The sequence below is a fragment of the Terrapene carolina genome, unplaced genomic scaffold, assembly GCF_002925995.2.
Source record: "Terrapene carolina triunguis isolate 2854851 unplaced genomic scaffold, T_m_triunguis-2.0 Scaffold20825, whole genome shotgun sequence".
NCBI classification, from domain to species: Eukaryota; Metazoa; Chordata; order Testudines; family Emydidae; genus Terrapene; species Terrapene triunguis.
In genome coordinates this window covers 1,277-5,456 of record NW_020685176.1, presented here as the reverse complement: position 1 = coordinate 5,456, position 4,180 = coordinate 1,277, and the positions used below count along the sequence as shown (strand labels likewise).

The 4,180-nt window shown below is 44.6% G+C and overlaps 1 long non-coding RNA gene across 1 annotated transcript; it reads left to right on the top strand.

Moving 5' to 3' along the window:
- The first annotated feature begins 42 nt into the window (after positions 1 to 42).
- On the top strand, positions 43 to 4,098 carry LOC113408632. Its single transcript, XR_003370333.2, has 3 exons — positions 43 to 713; positions 2,321 to 2,508; positions 2,912 to 4,098. It is a non-coding gene; the product is annotated as an uncharacterized LOC113408632 (long non-coding RNA).
- Positions 4,099 to 4,180: the final 82 nt, after the last annotated feature.

The window sequence follows — 4,180 nt, the reverse complement described above, 5'->3', positions numbered from 1 at the left end:
ATACTTCTCTCTTGGGTTGTTCTTTGTACAGTTATGATCCACGTGGGGGGCCTTTAGTGAGCATATATGCATTGGGCTTGGGGCAGTGCTAGTACAGCTCTAGTGGGCGTAGCTCGCAATATCAGTGGCACAAAAATTACATTGTGTGGAAACACCTTGTGTTCTGTACAGAAAGCAGAGCCTCCTCTGTTTCTAGGATGAAAGCTGGAGACAAGCCTGTCACTATTTCCCCCTGCCTACCAATGGAAGGATAAAGGCGAGCTTAAGTGAGGATCTATTAGTAGCGTATTCCTCCCTTTTCATCCCCCTAAGGTTGGCTTTCCCACAGGAAGGCCTAAAATCATAGATGATAGAAATCGCCCAATGGCTTCTTAAAGAAATTAATTGATTTTCTCCAGGTAGCACAGCTTAAAAACAGTGTGATTGTCGGGAGGTTCCCCTCTGCGCCATAGGGGTAATGAATTAGTTAGACTTTGAAGAAGAATGTGTATGGCTCCCACATGCTCTGTTACTGCCATGTACCGCCAGAGAGGGGGATACGTTTTGGAGCTTGTGAACCAATCCGTTTATAATCCTTGACTTGTTTATACAGTCTATTTTTTTTCTCTCATTTTAATGTAATTGTGTTTTGTCAATATAACCTGTAGGTTTCCACTCCACCAAGGAATGAAAGAAGGCAGAGAGACTTGAGCAGGAAAGAACTACTACGACTGGTAGGCACAGCTACTGAAAAAAACCTGCACCGTAAGAAAGGATAGGCATTTGTTTTAAGCGTTAACTCCTTGTACATGCCTCTAAACCAGCAGGTCCCAAGTTGAGGTTTATGTATCGGTGGTGGCACGTGGAGGACCTGATGGTGGTCTTCAGTGAGCAGGCAGAACTCACGTTCCTAGTACTGAAATTACTATAAATGTGTTCCTAGGACTACTTTTCTTTGTAAGCATTTGCTGTACCTGCCACGAAGGTGTTACCTGATCTCCAAGAGGTGAGGAAATGGTCCATAGAACCATTTTTGTAAGATTAGGCCCACATCAGAACTGTTTTAGAACCCCAGAGGAAAGACAAGCAAAGGCTTCTGCAGTGGCGCCATCTGTTGACTTTGAATGTACAGACGCTCTTATTAGCAACTCCATATTTTCGGTTGCATTATAAAAGGGATTGCCAGTGGGGAATATGTTCCTGTTTTTTCTCTAAAGGGAGATTGACAATCATTGTGAGAATTCACACACCATTTGTTTTTATACTATTTGAACATTTAATGTAGTGGCTGTGAGACTTCTTTTAAAAACTTTTAAATAAGAAATCTCCAGTTTTAGTGTCTGGCTTAAATTTGTCCTAGGCAGTGCTAGGATTGAGTAGCAGCTCTTCAGAATACTATCTACGTACCCAGATTTGGTAGCGAGGTAGGTCCTCACTAGGTCTGGTCTAATGGCTAGTTTTGTTTTGGTTTTTTGTTTTTCAAATACTTTTTAATTATTGGGTTTAGGGTAATTTTTAGTCATTATTCACATTACAACTGAAATTTTGACGCACTGTACTCATAAAACTGGTGGTTGTTGGTGGAACATGCAGTCCATGAGCACACAAGCTTGATTTTAGGCCAGTAGGGGGAGGGCAAAAGGGGTAGCCCCCATAGGCGCCGACTCTAGTGGCGCTGGTAGGTGCTCAAGCCCCCTCTACCCCTAGCCCGGCCCGGACTCCACCCCTGCCCCGCCTCTCCTATCCCCATTCCAACCCCTTCCCCAAATCCCTGGCCCCGCCGCTTCTCCGCCTCCTCCCCTGAGCGCGCCACGTTCCTGCTCCTCCCTCCTCCGTCCCGGAGCTTGCTACAGCTGTTTGGTGGCGGAAATATTTTCACAGTGCAAGGTGTATCTGCCTTCTCTCACTGTGTATAGCGGATGGTCCTTAATGGGCCATCAAGCAGGCTAGGCAGAGCTAACACCAACTTGTCTGGGATGTCTCCCAGAAGCATAGCATAAGTTTGAAATACAGACAGTATAGAGCCAATATTCATAACTTCAACTACAAAATTGTTACACATGTATAGACAGCATAATCATAACAGCGAACTATACCCTTGTCTAAGACACCTCATTGGACCCCCTTTATACAAGATTTGGTACCACTACAGGACCTTGGTTACAACCATATTCTATATGGTCCCTGATTATATCAATAACGTCACACCTTGGTATTCTTTTGCTGGGACAGTCGGATCTCTGGGCTTGAAAGCTGTCCTTTCATTTAGACATTGGAAGGGAAAGTTTCCACCCATTTTCTCCAGCCGCTCTAAACTCTCACTGTTCATTCTGGTTTGTAGAACATGAAGCCTGTTACAGTCCGGACGTGAGATTTCAATGGAGAAGACCAGCATGAGGCAAAATTGCAGCAAACTCCTCCTGATCATGATGATGTCTTAGATTCCCTGTCTTTGTGCAGAATTTGAGCAACTGATGCCTGTTCAAGGTCTTTCATAGAATTCTGTGTTTTAGACCCATGTCTCTGAATGTAAGTATTCTGTAGGAGAAGGTTTTTCTTTCCTCACTTTCTAGTTTTCTTTTCTTTTGACTTTCAGTTTCCTACTTTTTAGTTAAGGAAGTGAACATCCAATCAGAAGATCAAAACCAAAAAGAGTCCCTTTTTAAATATTAATAAAGCCCTACATTTCTTTCCTTAGGTTCCCCCCTTCCCCATTAGATAAAGAAAATGTAAAGGGTAAGAAGAGTATGATGACTCACGGTTGTCATACAGTTACAGGGACCTGTCTGTCTACTCCCAAGTACCTGTAACTAGCATTGTTGGGTATGAATGTCTGTTACCTTAGTAAGAATATCCGTGCATTGAAGTGATAACAATGAATTTGGGAAGATGCGGGGAGGGGGTGAACTAATGCAGAGCTTCTTCTTGCTAGACCCTGCAGACAAGAGCAGTGGAGTGATGTGTAAAGCTGCTGTTCCTTCATTTTGCCAGAAGATGGAAAACTTTCCCTATCTTGACAGATTTCAGCGTGGTAGCTGTGTTAGTCTGTATCAGCCACCACAAGTACTCCTCCTTCTTTTCCCTATCTTGTGTGACACTGAAAATCCTAAAAACCTGCTATGTTCTAGCTGTCTGTCTCCTTCCTTCCTTCCAAGCTTTAAGAGGGAGTAATGCTGTAGGGACCTCTGAAAATTTGAGCCCCCATAGGCGCAGACTCTAGTGGCGCTGGTGGGTGCTCAAGCCCCCTCTACCCCCAGCCCTGCCCCAACTCCACCCCTGCTCCGCCTCTCCCACCCCCATTCCAGTAGTAACTGATTGACGTATTCCACCAAATGGGGAGCTGCATTTTAGAGGTGACAAAGAGAAACTTTGATCATCCTAATACAAAATGGCCTCTTCCTGCTCTCATTATTCACATGTAATTTTGTTTGTGGTGTATGCCCAAGAATGAATTTGATCTGGGCCTACGCAAAGGTAATGGGATCAGGCGGTGGGGGCACAAACCTGATAAGAGTGCATGTGAGCACAAACTTAATATCGGGGGCAGTGCTAGTAAGTGTATTGTGCGTAGGTGTTGGATACATACAAACCTGATTTGATTTGGGTGGGGGGAGAGGGTATGTGAATGCACATAAACCTGATTGATGGGGTATGGACAGGCTAATTACAAACTAACAATTGATGTGTATTAAGGGATGCATGCACTCTTGCTTAGTGGGGGAAAGGGCACCAATCTAGCCTCTTCCAATACAACCGTCTACTACAGCAAACATCCAAATTGCCAAGGTTTTCTGGGGAAAAGTAACCTGGTAAAAAGTAGAATAGGAAAAAGTGGCAGAGTTCAGGTGTGGTGTGTGGTCTGTTTGAATGGAAAGGCTAATTATCATTCAGTAACTCTTATTTTTAATATGGAATTTTTGTGAACTGGGACACTGATGCATCAATGTATTTAAGCATGTTCCTGATTGGAGCACTAACAGCAGTGGGATGGCTCACATACTTTAAGTTAGTCACGTGCATAAGTACTCTCTGGAATTGGGGTTTTAAGGCTGAACAATTACAGGGCTTTTTTATTCTCCTTTTTCCTGCCTGCCAGGACGGGGGAGCCCAGATCCCCAGCCCCGGGCCTGCCTGCAAACAGCCTACCCTCCTGCCCCCCAACTCCCTGTCATGAGCCCCCTGCCTGCACCCTGTACCCCTC